This window comes from Pelodiscus sinensis, chromosome 13, assembly GCF_049634645.1.
Source record: "Pelodiscus sinensis isolate JC-2024 chromosome 13, ASM4963464v1, whole genome shotgun sequence".
Lineage (NCBI taxonomy): Eukaryota > Metazoa > Chordata > Testudines > Trionychidae > Pelodiscus > Pelodiscus sinensis.
This window is the reverse complement of record NC_134723.1, coordinates 44,865,661-44,884,585: the sequence shown is the minus strand read 5'-3', so window position 1 is coordinate 44,884,585 and position 18,925 is coordinate 44,865,661. Positions and strand designations below refer to the sequence as shown.

The following is an 18,925-nucleotide window of genomic DNA, read 5'->3' as shown; positions in this document are numbered from 1 at the left end:
GTGGGGAAATAAAATCTCCTCTTCTGAGCAAGCTGCCGAGGCTCAGCAGATATTAACAGCAGCCTCTCTAAAGAAAGCCAGACACTGGGAAAGTAAACAGGCGGCTACCGAGTGACAGCAGCCAAAACCCGCCCTTCCCCGAGTCTTTCTGCGAGGGGAATCTCAGAGCACTTTACAACCATTAATTAGACCTCAGCTTGTCTGTGTTTGCCTAGTACAAAGTGTGGAAACAAAGGGATTAGTATGAAGCCATTTTGAGGTTAGCCTAACTCGTGCTAACTCCGAGACCTAGCAACGCGAAAGCGGTGAGAGACGCTGTTTTTGCCTCTGGTCGCTCTCTTTTCGATAAGGATAGAATGCTGACTCTAGTGAAGAACTTGAGATAAGGTGGCATCTGAAGGGAATTGTTATGGGAAGGGGAACAATTGTTTATTGTTATTATATATAATGGACAGTATATATACTGGCTAATTGTTTTGTATTTGACGATCTACCTAGCAGCAGCTTCTTCCCTTGCAATATTGCTCCAATAAACCGTCTCTGACTACTTGTTGCTCACAAATGCAGAGTGAAGGCCTGTTTTCTTCCACAAAAGGAATCCATGGTGCGCAATACATTTTGTTGCATGCACCCAGGCATGTGTGGATGTGCACCCCCTAGAGAAATAAAACCTAACTGTGGGCTCTCTGCTAATCAGCTGGGGGGCACGTAACTCTCTCCTGAGTGGCCGCACAAGCGCACGACTTACAGGGAACACTGACAACAAGAGGGGACCGCAAAGAGGAACGTATGCTAGGCTAGCCCATTTCTCAGCTTTTTACCATTTTGGGGCGCACACCGTGGACCATCCAGTTTTCAGCGGGGGTGTTCCCTAGTAGCTTCCGCTGACTTCCACTGAAACGGTGGGTGCTCTCAGCAATTCTACGACCAGAATGACGTATGCACATGATGAAGGGGGAAACAGCTAGAAGACACGGCAGTTCACCTCTGAAGGACTACAAAGTGATTTTAAAATTGTTAACTAAAGCCTGCATAATACAGGCATTTCTATGTTGGCTCAGCCCCTGGTCTGCTTCAACTAGCATCCTGCCTGTGCCAGCAGCCAGCTCCAGCTGTTTTCGTTTAGAAACCTGAAGTCAGTTATGGAACAATCTTCCCGTAAGAGAATTTTCTTCCTGGCCTCCTCAGCTAAAGCAATTTTTGTGTTCTCACTTCTGAAGGTTTATACCCTAGCTAATGTAACAGCCCTCAACATCCATTCAACAGCTAAGCCTCTTTGGACTCCAGTGAACATAATTTTGGGCAGCAAATTCCTGACACGCGCTGCACCACAAAATAGTGCCCTGCGCCCACGTATTCACCACATTGTAGGGTTACACGTTTTGTACTAAGTAGGTCTTGTGAGGAATCATTTGAAAAGTCATGCTCTGTGGAGCATTGCTGTCCTGTTGAATTGTTTGCATTCCCACTGTATGTGAAGTTAGGAAGTTTTGCTATAGAAGAGCATGCCTACACTGGGGAGTTATTTAGAAATAACAAGGTGAGCATCCACATTGACAAGCCCATTATTTCAAAATAAGAGGCTGGTTATTTCAAAATAATAACTTCTCCTTGTGAAGAGAAATAAGCTGATTTCAAAATAGTTATTTCAGGAATTAATTTTCAGCTTAGAAAAGAGACGACTGAGGGGGGATAGGACAGAGGTCTATAAAATCACGACTGGTGTGGAAAAAGTGAATCAGGAAAAGTTATTTACTTATTCCCACAATATAAAAACTAGGGGTTACCAAATGAAATGAATAGGCAGCAGGTTTAAAACAAACAAAAGGAAGTTTTTCTTTACTCAGCATGCAGTCAACCTGTGGAACTCCTTGCCAGAGGATGTGGTGAAGACCGGGACTTTAGCAGGGTTCAAAAAAGAGCTACATAGATTCATGGAGGTTAGGTCCATCAATGGCTATTAGCCAGGATGGGTAGAAATGGTGTCCCTAGCATCTGTTTGTCTGGAAATTGGTGACGGGAGGGATCACGTGAGGATTACCTGTTGTGTTCTCTCCCTCTGGGGCATGTGGTATTGGCCACTGTCGGCAGACAGGATACTGGGCTAGATGAACCATTGGCCTGAACCAGTATGGCCTTTCTCATGTTCTTATGAGTCATGTGGGACTGAAATACAATGTGATCTAGGGAAGCAGCTAGCCTTTCAGTGGCAACAAAGGAGCAACAGACTCACCAGGCAGATTTACATCTGGACTACCCAGCCAAGTGTTGACAGCCCATTCAAGACTATCTACCCTCCCAGTTGGCCACTCCCGACAACTTCACCATCAGCACGTAACCAACGGAGGCCCAGTGACTCAGTAGAGGACATGGAACATGTGACACTAGCTTCACATTTGAGGCAGTATTTCTGGGCATGTCTAGACTACTTCCTTCTTTCGAAAGAGAGATGTAAATTAGACAGATCGAAATTGCAAATGAAGCCGGAATTTAAATTTCCCTTGTTTCATTTGCATAATGGCGGCCGCACGTTCTTTCGAAAAAGGGCTTTTCAGAAGTCAAACCGCCATCTAGACAGGGTTCGTTCAGAAAAAACCCTTTTGTACTCCTCATAAAAAGGGTTTTTTCCCCCTGAAAGAACCCCATCTAGACGGTGGTTTGACTTTCGAAAAGTCCTTTTCAAAAGAAAGCGCGGCCACCGTTATGCAAACGAAGCAAGGGAAATTTAAATCCCGGCTTCATTTGCAATTTCGATCTGTCCAAGTTACATCCCTCTTTTGAACCCTCTATCTAGCTCTTTTTTGAACCCTGTTAAAGTCCTGGTCTTCACAACATCCTCTGGCAAGGAGTTCCACAGGTTGACTGTGAGCTGAGTGAAGAAAAACTTCCTTTTGTTTGTTTTAAACCCGCTGCTTATTCATTTCATTTGGTGACTCCTAGTTCTTATATTGTGGGAACAAGTAAATAACTTTTCCTTATTCACTTTTTCCACACCAGTCATGATTTTATGGACCTCTATCATCTCTCTCTTAGTCTCCTCTTTTCTAAGATGAAAAGTCCAATCTTTTTAATCTCTGTTCATATGGGATCCATTCCAAACCCCTAGTCATTTTTGTTACCGTTTTCTGAACCTTTTCCAATGCCAATATATCTTTTTAGAGATGAGCTGACCACATCGGTACGCAGTATTCAAAATGTGAGCGTACCATGGTTTTATATCGAGGCAATAAGATATTTTCTGTCTTACTCTCTATCCCTTTTTTAATTATTCCTGAGTTTCAGGAGGTAGCCGAGTTAGTCTGTACAGAATAAACCTTAAAAAAAGAAACAAATAGTCTAGTAGCACTTTAAAAGACTTTAATTATTCCTTCATTCTATTTGCTTTTTTGACTGCCACTGTACACTGAGTGGATATTTTCAGAGAAGTATCCGCAATGACTAAGATCTCTTTCTTGAGTAGTTGTAGCCAAATTAGTCCCCATCATATTGTATGTATAGTTGGGATTATTTTTTCCAGTGTGCATTACTTTACATTTATCAACACTAAAATTAATTTGCCATTTTGTTGCCCAATCACTTAGTTTGGTGAGATCTTTTGGAAACTTTTCATAGTCAGCCAGCAATGAATGTATAGTGAAGAAGCAGGGATATTTCTTAAGGATTTTGAGTTGCTTGTTTACCCGATTAAACCTGTTCTAGCAATGCCAGGGTGCAGCCCTGGTACCAAAACCTACAATGAGGATGCAAGAGTAGTTTTAAAACCCAGCGTTGCTATAGCACATGATGGTGACATGCTTTCCTATTTGTCTGTGTGACTTGGCTTTGCTAGATGGTAATCCAGGGAAGCACCAAGGAGGAAAGAGCTGCAGCCAGACGATGTGAGAATGCGTTAGTTAGTGTGTGTGTGTGTGTGTGTGTGTGTGTGTGTGTGTGTGTGGAGGGAAGGGGGGCGGGGAGGGAAGCTTTTAGCAGTCTGCCTTATGCAACAGCATCAGCCACGTGGAAACACAGCTTGAGTTGGGAAAAAGGTCATTCCAACAACCCAGGCTCAGTGGACGCGGAGAAACAGTACTTGTGGGGCAAGGATTCATTGCAAATGCGAAAGCTTTTAATGCAGGACTCCTGAGATCTTTAGAAACATGCACAATAGAAAGTAGGAGGAACATTACTGATGGCCACATGAAGGAGTCTGCAGCAAAAGGGTCTGTCTGAAGGTAGACCTCATGGGAAAACTCCCAGGGCCCAAAGGTAGCATAGAACGGTGGACAGGCAACGCCCAATCAACAGAGTACGATTTCACTCTTGGCAGCTCCTCCCCCCCACCAAAAATTCTCATTTTTCCTCTTTCCCTCTCCGAAAAATTAATTAAAACTCAGCGGGACAGAAAATACATCACTGGAAATGGCTCCAAAGGGCTTCCAGTCTATTTTAATTATTTCAATAACATTCTCAAGAAGAATGCGAGCTCATCAGGGAACTGTTGCCCTCATCATGTTTTATTACACGTATTTACCTTAGTGCTTTCAGGCCTCTCCCTAATTCGCTGGCAGAGATTTCAGTATTTCTTTTGCACACCTAAGGCCAGATCCTCAGGCCTTTATCTACATTAAACGGAAGATCGCCACCGCCTTGTTTGATCTGCCGGAGTTCGATTTAGCGAGTCTAGTTAAGACTCGCTAAATCGAACTCAGAGGGCACCCCTGCCGGCATCTAGTACTCCTGCTTTTGCAAGCACTAAGGGAAGCCGAGTGGAGCATTTGGCTCCCATTGGCCTCCCACTATGGGGATGCCGCCAAGCTCAGCTTAAGTAAGCCGACTCCAGCTACATATTGTACGTAGCTGAAGTTGCGTACCTTAAGCTGAACTAGTGTAGACCTGGCCTCAGTGAAGGCAAAGGATATGACTGAAGTTCATGTTGTCATAGCAATCATACAACGGTAGGACTGGAAGAGACCTTGCACTGGGCAGGGTTAAGCATTACCTACACCAGTGTTTCCCTATTGGTGCTCCACGGAACTCTGGAGGTTCTGTGACGCAAAATTAAGGGTTCCGGAAGAATCCCGCACTCCCCCGCCCCCTCTTAAAGAGACAGAAACAAATTGCAACGGGACTCGGCTTTTTTTTTTTTTCCTTGACAAATTTTACCCTAGGGGTTTCTTGAAATTCTTTCAAGGTGAAAAGGGTTCCGCGTGGCCAAATAAAATTGGGAAACACTGATCTGGACCACCTCAGGCAGATATTTGTCTCGCCTCTTCATATAAAGCTCCCTAGGTCATTCGTTCCAGTGCTCAACTACACTTACCATTAGGAGCCTAAATCTCCCTTGCTGCAAAGTAAGCCCACTGCTTCTAGTCCTGTCCTCTGTGGATAAGGAGAATCAGTCATCTCCCTCTGCTTTAGAACAGCCTTTCATGGACTTGAAGATGGGTATCTCCGTCTTTTCTTCTTCAGACTAAACAAACGCGGTGCTTTCAGGCTTCCCTCATCGGTCACATTTTCTAAACCTTTAATCCGTTGTGTTGCTCTCTTCTGAACCTTTTCCAATTCGTCTACAAGTGTGGTGCCCAGAACTGGACACAATTCACCCCTGGAGGCCTAATCAGCACGGAGCAGAATGGAAGAATGACCTTTTGTATGTCACTTACCATGCTGATGCTAACACAACCCAAATTAAGGATCACTGGGTTTTTTGCAACACAATGACTTTGCCAACTCTCGGTGTGTGATTCACTCTATCCCCCAGTTCTGGAGGAGTCCTTCCTAGCCAGTTATTTACCATTGTGTACGTTTCCAGCTCGCTATTCTTTCCTGAGTACCCTGCGTCTCTCCAATTGAATTTCATCCTATTTCCAGCCATTTCTCCAGTTTGTCCTGGTCATTTTGAATTCTAGCCCTGTCTTCCAAAGCACTTGCAACCCCTCATAGCTTTGTGTCATCTGCAAACTCTGTAAGTGCACTCTCGATGCATTACCCGAATCATTTATGAAGACCCTTACACACAGAAGAGCCTTCCCTTCCATCCAGCAAGAGTAAGTTACAAAACAACAGGAAGTTTAACCTGCTTTTACCCAGCGTGGGTTACCCCGAGCATTCTGGGACCATTTGTCTTACCACTCCGGATCCGCGCATATCTGCATTTTGCAAGCAGGGATGCGTTTCTGAATTGAAAAGAGCACGCACAAAAGCCATGGAAACCAGCAGCAGCACCAGTCTCATTGTGCCAATTAATTACATCTGTAAGGTCAAGTCCCATGACGATATTTTAGTAATTGGCAATGACAATACCCACAGTTCCCCCACATAATAGAGTTGTAAAGATAATATTGAGAAAGACGACTGCCTCTTAAACGATGAACTAATTTTCAGCAATGGGAAGAAAAGCGATTCCTCACCTAACCTTCCAAAACATAGCGTGAGCATGATTTAGAGCGCCTAAATAGCCAGGCCTTTTTAAAGTCAGGCAAATCCATTTGTATGGCTTTTTAATTTATTTTGAGGTAAAATGTATTAGCACTTTCTGAAAAACGCATGTGCAAGCAAATTGCTTTGTTCAAGATAAATCAAGTCCGTTAGCCCAGTCTAGCTAATATTCAAAATGTTTTGTCCTAAAAAACATTGAATACAAGAACTGCAAGGGACCTCACGGGGTCATCAAGTCCAATTCCCTGCCCTTATGCTAGGACCAAGCACCATCTAGATCACCGCTGATAGATGCCTATCTAACCTGCTCTTAAATAGCTCCAGAGGTGGAGATTCCACAACCTCCCTAGGCAATTGATTCCAGTGTTTAACCAGCCTGACAGTTAGGAACTTTTTCCTAACGTCCAGCCCAAACCGCCCTTGCTGCAATTTAAGCCCATTGTTTCTCGTCCTAAAAAACACTGCCTTTGAAAACTTTGAAGCCCAGCTCTGATCTGGAACCGGCTTTTCGAGCCTCGCTTTCATTTAAGTAGTCCTTTTTCAAGCTGCTAAGTCGGCCACAATGGCAATAAAACTAATTAAGAAACAGATTCTTCTCATTTCTCCAGGCCAAATTCTCTTTTCAAGTTAGCTCACCACTGTCTGAACAGCAAAGAGCCATAGTTAAAATTCTTGACCCTTGCAGTAATAGGAAGGAGACACTAATATTAATGTTACCTATTGACCGGTTTTAACGGTCCTTGAAGGCCCATTATTTCTGAATTCCAGCTTCTTTCTATCTCTCTCCTCAGAAACGGACATACAGCTTTTTGCACCATCGCGTACAGGTGAAAGTAACAGATGCTGCTGGGACACACGCCTAGATTAAAATGGGCGACTTGAACCATTTTCTAGCGGCAGCCAGATTTTTTTCAAATACACTGGAGGTGCTTCACCGTTGCCCAGTTTGACGCACACAAACGGGGCCTGACGTTCCGGAGCTGTGCTTGTTGCTTTCTGGCAAATCCAAGCTCCTGAAGGGGTCTCAAGTTGAGCATCCATGCCAGTGGCTCTCAAACTTTTGGGCCCGCAGCCCGCCCTGCTCAACAGAAACATTTCCACGGACCAGCAGCCAAACACCCATAAGGACAAAATTGGTTCAGGATGGGGTGAGGGTGCAGGGTCTGGCTGGGAGGTTTAGTGCAGGAGTGGGCTCGGGGTGCGGGGTCTGGCCGGGAGGATGGTTGCAGGAGCAGGCTGGGGACGGGGGGAGGGTCTGGCCAGGATTCTAGCCAATGGGAGCAGCAGGGAAAGCCGCCAGATGAGCAGTTTCCTGTGCTGCCCTTTCCCCAGCTGGGGGAGGGGAAGCAGCCGTGCACGGAGCCACTTCCTCTCCTGCGAGCTGGATCCAACTCCCCCACCCCGCAGCAGGAAGCCAACCTCACAGGGCTGCAGGTCTGGAGCGCCAAAGCAGGCTTCCCACAGCAGGGGGAGGAGCCCCGAGCCCCCAGCCTACCTGTAAGATGGTCGTGGACCATTAGTGATCCATGGACCACGCTTTGAGAACCCCCGATCCATGCACTTGAGACGCCAGGTCTAATGGCACAGAGCGAATCTCCACCCGGAGCAGTGTGCTGGGCGGGGAGGGGGAGCAGGTCTGCATCCAGGGGAAAAGACAAAAGGTAAGAAGACCTCCCCTCGCACTTGTTGCTCATCGTTATAATGCCCTCCCGTCCCCAGCAGGCCATATCCCAGCTGTTTGTTCCGGTATCGCTTGCTCTGGCTCAATACAGGAGTTCTTCCTTGCTGAGCCGAAAAAAACATTTTTATATGGACTCCTCCCCTCCACTGCCCACCCACCTGACGCAGCCTAACAGGGTATTTCACTTTTAAAATGAAGACCCATTCACCTACCTGCCCAGAAGCTGGATGGATGGACGCTGAGTGTCCCAATCCAGCCAGGCTCGGAAGCACACGCCAAATGTTAGAAGTATAAATACTCCCCTTGAAGTGAATGGTGTTCCTCTTCTGCGTAAGTTACACACAGGCCCTTGCTGAATAAGGAGCCCACATGTCCAGCCAACTTCTCAGTAAATTAAAACTCAGCTTAATCTCTCTCTCGAAAGAAAAGCGCGGGCTGTATCAATCGATATATTTTAACAGAATTATACGGCTGCCAACTTTCCCAGTAATACAGCAATCGCTGCTCATGCATGGCTGAATGTCTAATCTCCAGATCAATACAACTTTTGATTTATAAATAATTCTAACAAAAAGACCAAGGACGAAAAGGGGTGGGAAAAGTAAATGCCTTCTCCAAAGGATACTTTAAAATGGAATCCTGTCCAAATAAAGGTGGCCTATTTCATAGAGCTTGTGTGTGGAAACCAAACGAATGCATTATTGAACAGAGTGAAATATTCATCTCCACCATTAAGGCATTCAGACGCTACAGTGGAAGCAAAATGGATGATATAGGCCCAGCCTCCCAACTTATATAATTTACCGATGGAAAACACAGGTATTCCACACACATACACACAGAACAACTTGGAGACCGAGGCGTGGACAAACGCGATGAGTTATGGGGGTCTCGCTGACATGAGTTTGGATGGCCGGAGGTGGAGAAGTCAAAGATACAGGAAAAATTCCGTTCCTGTCTTGAATAATCACTACCCCTGAAGGATACCCATGCACAGTACTTCACAGGGTAGCTGAGTTAGTCTGTTAGGGTACGTCTAAACTACATGGTTCCGTCGACAGAGCCATGTAGATTTGTTTTTCTGGCAAAGGCAAATGAAGCCGCAATTTAAATGATCGCGGCTTCTTTTAAATTTACATGGCTGACGCGCCGAGCCGACAAACAGCTGATCAGCTGTTTGTCGGCTCAGCGCGGCAGCCATGTAAATTTAAATGAAGCCGCGATCATTTAAATCGTGGCTTCATTTGCCTTTGCCTATCTGTCTAATCTACATGGCTCCATCGATGGAGCCATGTAGTCTAGGCACAGCCTTACAGAAAAAACAACAAAGGGTCTGGTAGCACTTTATAGACTAACAAAACATGTAGATGGTATCGTGGGCTTTCGTGGGCACAGCCCACTTCTTCAGATGACCGGAGTTATGAGTTGGAGACATGAAAACTCAAAATAAATAGGAGAGGGGAGAGAAAGAAAAAAGGCAGGGGGAGGGAGACAGAGCATCATTAAGTATCTGGAGAATGGGTACTTAAACCTCAGCAGATAAAAATCAAAGTCAATAGACAGATTCCTAAAATAGGAAGGATACCACTCAGGGAGCTGTTAGCACCTTCAGTGGTTAAGTGGGTAGAGTCCCCACCAGCCCGTATCATGACTGAGTCCATTAGCATGTGAATTGAATTTGTGGATGAACTGGGATTCCATGGCTTCTCTGTGCATTTGGCTTGTAGAGCTGGTTTGTGATAAGATAAGTAGCTGCAAGGTGCTGAGCATGCGGGCCCTGATCCAGCAAAGCTTTCAAGCACCTTCTTAACTTTAGGCTCCTTAAAATACACAGAGCTGACTGAGTGGGACAGCGTACATGCTAAAGTTAAGCATGTGCTTACAAATTTTCTGGGTCAGGGCAAACATGTGGAGCTCCTTACAGGACAAAGCCCCAAAAGAACATGGGTTAGTTCTATTTCTCTTTTATTTCTAATTACATCAGCCCCTTCTCTCTCTCTTTACCTTCTCTTGCCCCAACCCAATTGCTGTAATCTAACACTTTCTGTCTGCCCCCACCTCCAACACTGCTCCCTGCCTAGGGCCAGGTCTACATTTACCCCAAAATGGACGCTCTGGAGATCAATCTTCTGGAGTTTGATTTAGTGGGTCTAGTAAGGACCCACTAAATCAAACTGACAACATTTCCATCGATCCTGGTACTCCATGGAATAGTGAGGGAAGTCGATGGGAGCGTTTCTCCCATTGGCAACCTACAGCGAGGTTGCCGCAGAAATTTGACTTAAAATATGTTGACTCCAGCTGTGCTATTCTCGTAGCTGGAATTGCATATCTTACATCAACTTTCTCACATAGTGTAGACCGGGCCTAGGCTTTCCACTGCTCTCCAATTTTTAGGGAGAAGAGAACTTAAGTCAAAGTTATACTATTAGATGGTGGCTGTGAAACTGAAATTGAAACACAAACAAATATAAGCACCTTGACTCTTTTACAACTGAAGCCACAGTAAATGACCACACTGGTTTCCCTGCTTAAAAAACCAAAGGCAGTGATGCAACCAAGGACTGTACCATTATAAATACGACCAAGGGGTCAGATTAAGGTTGCACGCTCAGTCTTTAGGTCAGCACTTCCTGACTTTTGAGCACATCACGAGCAATCCCTATCATCCCATCCCCATTGTACAAAGTACAGTCCATTGCATGGACGTTTTCTTCATAACACACTTCATTTGTCTCATTGCACTGGCCATTTTACTCAGCCCTCATGGACCACCTCGGACTACTTACAAATTGTCTCTTTCTGCTAACAGTGTTCTGGAATTGCAGTCTCTCTCTTCAGAGGCGATTGCTGTTCAGCAGCACCGCCGTGGTGGATATTCTGATACTATGCAGATGAAAAAAATGCTAATTATTAAAGCCTTTCCTCCATTTAGCCTGAAAAAAAAACCAGGTCAGAGAGAATATGAAATTCTGTCATCTGACAATGTTTTTCAATTACTGTGCATGTTAAAACGATGCTACTACAATTAGGTTACAAACAAGCTGCTAAAAAAAAAATCTAGTAACTTATTGTATGGCCTGGTCAACTCACTCATGGATTTCAAAGTAGCCATTCTTCTACAAAGGAATTTCACTAACCAATTACAGAGAGAGTCTGCAGACCTGGAATTCACCTATAGATTTGACACTCTCACCCTGGGCTTGAACCCAGACATTAACTGGTTGGTGCATTATAAAGCCAGTTTTTCCTGCCTTAAACATCTGCATTTCCACATCAAAAGCTAAGTACGGGACACATCCCACACACTTAATTAGCCTCATTAACATGGGTCCTACAATTGACAGGTACTTCCTGTGCGGTTACATAGATCTCTTGGTTTCTGTTATTTTCACTCCAATGTATCTGATGAAGTGGATTTTGCCCACAAAAGCTCATGATTCTAGACATTTTTATTGGTCTCTAAGGTGCTGCGGGACTACGCATTGTTTGGAAAGTTACAGACTAACACAGCAAAGTTTTTACTGTAGATCTATTCATGTTGGGAATTTGCACTCCGCAGAAATGTCCTGTTAATTCTACAAATGATTTTATTGCTGGCAAGCGTTGGCATGCCAGCCCATGAGAGTCATTTCCAAAACATAATGGCACAGTCCCGGAAACGTTCCGTGGGTAAGGCAGGCATGATTTGGGAAAGCACATATGTACAAGTTTAACTTCATGCTTAAGGATCATGGATTTCGGGGGAGATTCAGCAGGTGTGGGTAAGCTTTTCTGAATAAGGATGCTGTGCTCGCCTAACCTGGGGCTGTAATGAGCCAGGGGGTTGTTTGCATTTTCAATCCCTCTTTCAAATTTTTAATTCCTCTTCTCCCCCTCGAAAGCATCTCACAGGAACCTGGAGCAGAGCAAACTTGGGTAACAGGGCAAGCGAGCCTCACAGGAGTAAGTATTTAAGCGCACAGAGCAGAGGGTACAGAAGTGGATTTTCACATCCAAAGAAATGGGGGGGAGGAGACATGGAGTTTTGTTGAAATCCCCAGCATCCCGGAGACAGGGACAGAGCCAGGAACAGCCAGAAGAAGGTGCTGCAATTACTAAACCGGCTGTTCTGAAGCGGTTTAGAAAGCGTCCATTAAAGGCAAGCAGTCTTACAGGCCTCCCGTATAGTCACTGTGAGCCAATCAGAGCTCAGTGTGGGGGAGGAGTTAAAGGCAGCCCAGTGGACTCAACGGCTGAATGTAGGGGCGCTGACCGCCTCCGCGGGCCCCTGAGCAAGGTGAGAAAGGGAGGGCCCCGCACTGTGCTCCAGGAAGGGGCGGGGCTTGGAATTGGGGGCAGGGCTGGCAGCTCTCCACACCATGAAGGGCTTGATGCCATGCCCCAGGCTCCACCCCAGGCCCCTCTGAATCATCGGGGCAATCGGCCCTTTTCCCCCCCTTTCCCCTGTTGGCGGGTCTGGATAAATGAATGAAACGGGATCACATGATGCGTCTATTCTCAGACGGGGTCCCAATTGGAGCTGGATTTGAACATAGGTTTCCCAGGCACCAAAGTCAGTCTCTCTCTCTCCAGCCCCCACTAAGAGGAAGTCTAGTGTCAGCTGGCATGCTGGGAGACCCGGGTTCAAATCCCTGCCCCAAATGAGTGGAGTTACCGCTAGGCAATTCTGCAGGCTGGAGATAGATCTGAGAAGGTGAAACGGTCTGAGCAGCATATTCCAGAAGTGCTTTAGTCTTTCGGAGCGTCGCCTTCATTGATTTGAGGTCTACCGTACCGTTCTCTCACTAGCAGGGAAACCCTACAATGGCAGCACGCCATAAAAGTGACCTAATTTGGGAATAGTTTAATGACGTTCCTCTCCCTATAAGTAAAACAGGCATGCGTGCAAATGCACACAGTGCAGCAAAGAAATGCAAGGTCTGGTTGCCCAAATGAGACCTCACGAGAAGTGTTCCCTCTCGGGAGGAAGCTGCGTTATAAGATGAGGAAAGGAACATATCTGAATATGCAGGATCTTCAGGTTGGTCACCTTTTTTAGTTCATACTTCTTTCTTAAGGCCTGCCTGCCTTCCTTCTGGACTACTCTTGAACGCTCATGTTTGAGCAAAAAATGTAGTTGTTACTCTACGGCACTATCCATTTCAATGCAGTTGTGATAAAAAATAAATAGCTGAAATAGGCAGATTTTCCGTTTACAATTTCACCTTTAAAGCAACACTAAGGCTGTGTCTAGACTACATGCCTCTGTCGGCAGAGGCATGTAGATTAGACAGATCAGCAAAGGTAAATGAAGCCGCGATTTAAATGATCGCCGCTTCATTTACATTTACATGGCTGCCGCGCTGAGCCGACAAACAGCTGATCAGCTGTTTGTCGGCTCGCCGCTAGTCTGGACGTTCCCCCTGTCGACATCAAAGCCCTTTGTAGGCAGCCCCGTTATTCCTCGTGGAATGAGGTTTACCGGGGCTGCCGACAAAGGGCTTTGATGTCGACAGGGGGAACGTCCAGACTAGCGGCGAGCCGACAAACAGCTGATCAGCTGTTTGTCGGCTCAGCGCGGCAGCCATGTAAATGTAAATGAAGCCGCGATCATTTAAATCTCGGCTTCATTTACCTTTGCTGAACAAACAAATCTACATGCCTCTGCCGACAGAGGCATGTAGTGTAGACGTACCCTAAATTAGCTAGTACCACTCAAGGGAGAGATCTTGAAGTCACGGTGAATAGTTCTCTGAAAACATCCACTCAATGTGCAGCGGTAGTCAAAAAAGCAAACAAATGTTAGAAATCATTAAAAAGAGATAGAGAATAAGTCAGAAAATATCTTATAAATCCATGGTATGCCTGCCTCTTGAATACTGCGTACACCTCATCCCAAACAAAGATACGTTGGCACTGGAAAAAGTTCCAAAAAGGGCAACCAAATTGATGAGGGGTTTGGAACGGGTCCCGTATGAAGACAGATTAAAAAGACTGGGACTTTTCAGCTTAGAAAAGAGGAGACTGAGGGACTCAGCAGTGCACAGAACAGTCCACTGTGTCAACAATTCTGATGATAATTTGTGAACAAAATCGTGAAAACACAGATGGCACGGTCACAGCCAAAGGTCTCCACCATGGGCGTCGGGTACGTAAGGCAGAGGGAGGCTTTGCCTTTCCATATTCCACCCCCAGAACACCTGATGATGTTTTAAAGAAAGCCACACTAGTGAACTTGAGGAAATCACTTAAGCACTTGGAATCAGAGTCTGTTGAAGTGATAGTATCACTTAGCAGCAGCAGCTTCTCCTGCAGGTATAGAAAGAATATTTTCTTCCTTTGGACCAATTCATTCCAAACTGAAAAATCGTTTGGGACCTGAAAAATCAGGAATGCTTGTTTTTCCTTTCCAGATTATGAACAAACAGGAAAGTGAAGGTGAAGATGACTGAGTTAGTTGCAGAAGCCAATATTTTAATCTCCTCATGTGCACCTGGCTGATGCAGTAGATTTAATTTGGGGGATTTTTTTAAATATTTCATTTAATTATTGTAGTTATAAACAATTTTAACAAAAACAAAACTTGATTTTAAAAAACCTGGAATGTTTAATTAGATTTTAAAATTCACGTGCTTTGTTTTGTGAAAATATTATATGTTTGCTGTTGAAGAAAAAAAAGCCAGAATACGTGATGATGTGGTTTTACTTCTTGAAAACAATTTAAATGTCTATCCAGTGATGTTCTCCTCCTAATACAGCATGGAAAGAAAATCTTCCTAATATTAAGCATTAACCTGCTGAATTAACCTCCCAGTGATGTCATAAATATCTGCTTTATTTACCTTTAGCAAACGAAATAAACCAAGAAGCATTCATTTTCTGATATAGCTGTAAAACTCATCTGAAAAGTTTTCAAAAATGTTTAAAACTTAAGAGGGTGTACCTTCTAAAAATGAAACCTATGTCTATCCTGGAGTTGTAGTAAGGTTATGACAACCAACAAGAATGCACTTTTATGTGGAAAACCATGATTAAATCCAGTTCTCCTGACTAGTGATTTAAACCATGATTTAAATCCATTTCATTTACATCAAATCCACTCTGGGCGAGGATATTTTAAAAGTTCCAATTCTTGGGTTACATTCACATTTGCATGGGATTGACAAAACTTTTGTCAACCACACACACAGACACACACACAAACACACTCACACACACACTGGCTGCAGCAAGTAAGTGTCAACATTGCTTCGTGTTTTGAGCACTCTCTTGCTGAGAAAGCTAAAAGTGAAACTTCACCTCAGGAAGGGGGTGAAAGTTTTGCCAGCAAAAGTACCGACAAACAGTGTTCACACCAGCTGACTTAGCGACAAGGCTGTGTCGACACAGGTTTGTTGCTAGAAGTGTCTAGCGCCGACGTACCATTAGAAGCCCACAAAGCCGTTCTTTATCAATGTGCTGTCAAGAATTAAAAATTTCCTGCCTGCTGAGGTCTGAGCTTAACAGACGTGCTCAGGCAAGCCAGAGACGGCGTGTTCTTGGTAACGGCGCAATGAGCGTTTTTGCCGCCTCTAAGGGGACAAAGAAGAGTGGGCCCATTTTGCACTTCTTGAGCTGATAATTTTCTGTTTGTCTTCCAGCAGGGCTGGCGAAAGGAAACTCATGTATAGCTGCCGGCACCAGTCAACCAGGGGGTGTTAAGGAGAGTCTGACACCACGCTTATGAAAAAGAAGGATGAAAATGAAAGCAATTAACAAGCAGAGGCAAGAAGTGAGGAATCATTATTTCAGCCTGACTTACTGGACTGTAGAAAGTGACGTGCAGAACCTGCATTCACAAAAATTGCAGCAAGGGAGGTTTAGGTTGGACTTCAGGAAAAACGTCCTACCTGTCAGGGTGGTTAAACACTGGAATAAATTGCCCAGGGAGGTTGTGAAATCTCCATCTCTGGAGATATTTACAAGCAGGTTGGACAAACACCTGTCAGGGATGGTCTAGACGGTGCTTGTTCCTGCCGTGAGGGCAGGGCACAGCTCGATGACCTCTCGAGGTCTCTTCCAGTTCTAGTGCTCTAGGATTCTATGATCCCCAGAGCCTGGAACTGGAGCAAAGTCAGGAGTCTGTACAGCTGGAAAAGGCATTGCAGACTCAAGACGACAAAGCTCGGTCTAAGGCTTTAGATTATTTTAGAAAGGACAAATGACTGCACATGGTTTCATTTTGCCTGCAAACCCCCCAACACAAACCATCCCACTCCCGGAGCGCATATCCTTCTTGCAGTTGCTCTCTTTCAAACGCCAAAAGCCAATATAGGAACATAAGAACGGCCACTCTGGGTCAGACCAATGGCAAATCCAGCCCAGAATCCTGTCTGCCAACAGTGGCCAATACCAGATGCCACAGAGGGAGGGAACACAATAGATAATCCTCAAGTGATCCCTCTCCTGACACCCATTTCCAGACAAACAGAGGCTAGGGACACCAGTCCTACCCATCCTGGCTAACCATTGATGCACCTAACCTCCATGAATCTATCTGGCTTCTTTTTTAACCCTGTTAAAGTCCTAGTCTTTACCACATCCTCTGGCAAGGAGTTCCACAGGTTGACTATGCACTGAGTGAAGAAAAACTTCCTTTTGTTTGTTTTAACCCTGCTGCCTATTCATCTCATTTGGTGACCCCTAGTTCTTATATTGTGGGAATAAGAAAATAACTTTGCCTCGTTCATTTTTTCCACACCAGTCATGATTTTATAGACCTCTATCATACTAACTATAAATGCTAAAGAAACGCTAACAGGGGTGTTCTCCTGTCTCCGGAAGGCCTATGCCCCAGTGACAGGAATTAAGAACAATTCATTGTTCACAAGTAAGTCTGTGCCATGACCCAGTGCATGACTCAGTCATGGGAGAGCCTGCAGGTTTGCGAGGCAGAACGGTGCTTAACTAATGTCCGAAACTTCCATAAGGGACATGTTTAAAGCTACTCAGAATCAAGAGAGAAAAGAAAACCAAACAAAGCAAACTCTAGTGAATAAAATAGAAGGGTTTTTTTTTCCTCCAAACCCTTTTTATTATTAGTTAGCACAATGAAGGCAGAACTTAAAAATCCCAACCCATACCAGGGCCCCATTGCGGTAGGTGCATTTCTGCTTCTGTTTGAATGAATTCGCACAGAACAGAGGCAAAGAGAAATGATGCGATATGCTCAAAGTGACACAGCAGGTCTGAACAGAACTGACTTCTGGTTTACTTTAAAAACAACGAACAGTCCTGGGGAACCTTTGAGACTACCCAAAATACGTAGCATTACGCGCTTTCATGTGCAACGCCCACTTCCTCAGATGACTTGGAGTGGAAATGACATAATCCAAGAGATACAGAACGGCAGAAGTACCGCCTGTCCATTGTAGGACCCAGTGACGGGGTGGCAGGGGCTGAAGGGTTAAGCCCCATGCCCCACACCTAAGCGGTGTGCAGCCCTGGCGCCACAGAATGCAAGCGGCTCTGCAGAGCCTGCTCGGCAGCAGCCGCCCGCACAGGCACAGGAGTCCCCCCCCCGGGTTGGCGTGCCGGGGGGGGCGGGGAGGAGCCGTGGAGCACATGCACCGGCGTCCCAGGAAACGGGCGCTGGCTTTAAAAGGGAAGGGCTCCCGCCCCGAGAGGGAGAGCAGACAGAGGTCAGGTGGGCGCCAGGGATTGGAGGCGCAGAACCAGCTCAGGCCAAGCACCGGAGCAGCCCCAAGACCCGGGGACACCAGAGCCAGGACACCAGACAGACAGAGACCAGTTGGGCGCCGGGGCTCGGCGACACAGACCAGCTCGTACCACGCAGGAGCAGCCGTGAATCCTGGGAACGACGGGACTTGGACGGAGGACAATGCGGGGGAAGGAATGAGCCCAGGATGGGACCTAGGAGGACCCAAGGGCCGGTGAGTTGCGCCAGTAGCCCCACTCAGCCGAACAAGGCCTGTTCGTAGGGTCCTGGGCTGGGACCTGCAGAGAGGGATGGTCCAGGTCCCCCTTCCCTCCCAGAGGTAACAGGCACTTCCTGAGCTAACTAACGGTGGCCAAGAGGCTTACGGACACAGAAAAAGGACAAGGGCGGAGGGTCAACCCCGAGTAGGGGTGACAGCGTAACAGACCCATGTTAACGAGGCTCATTAAGTGGCCTGGAAGTGTCCCGTTCATAGCTCTCGATGTGAAAAGGTGAACGTCAAAGGCAGGGGAAATGAGCTGTTCATGCTCTGGAAGGGCGGGGGCTGGAGCAGGAATCAGCAGATTCGTGATGCTCTGAAAACGCTGGGAGGGAGGAGGAGGAGCAGATAACTGCGGGGCTCAGTGCCTGAGAGGCACGTGGGGGAAGGAGGCAGATGGGGGGGGGTCTGCGAGCCGCAGGTGGAATGCCAGTGGGCCGCAGGCCACCGGTTGCCCCCACTGGTCTTGTGGCTCACTGAGAAGGCAGGCCTCTCATGCGGCCTACTCCCCAATATCAGTTGCCCATCGCTGGTCTATGCAGTTTCAGCACATGCCCATATACAGCTTAATTTGAAGGTACTTTACAAAACAGTGTACAACAGTTTATTCAAAGGTAAGTATATAGCACAGGGCTACTCAACTTTGGAAGCCCCAGGGGCCACAGTGATACTCACAGCATATGCCGATGGCTGCAATGTAAGTGTGGTTGCATATACATGCAAATATATATGCAAATCACTTCTTTCACACTGACAGGCATGAATACAAAGCACTTTTCCCACAATGCCCCTGTACTCCCGGCACCTCCTCCTTGGAGGCTAGGAACACCAACACCCTGTACCCGTCAGTTCCAGCCAGCCTGTC

The 18,925-nt window shown here is 46.0% G+C and overlaps 1 protein-coding gene across 2 annotated transcripts in view; it reads right to left on the bottom strand.

Moving 5' to 3' along the window:
* Positions 1-18,925, bottom strand: part of GPC3 (glypican 3) — a 299,836-nt gene that overhangs the window by 169,381 nt on the left and 111,530 nt on the right. The gene's annotated exons all lie outside the window — the stretch shown is intronic.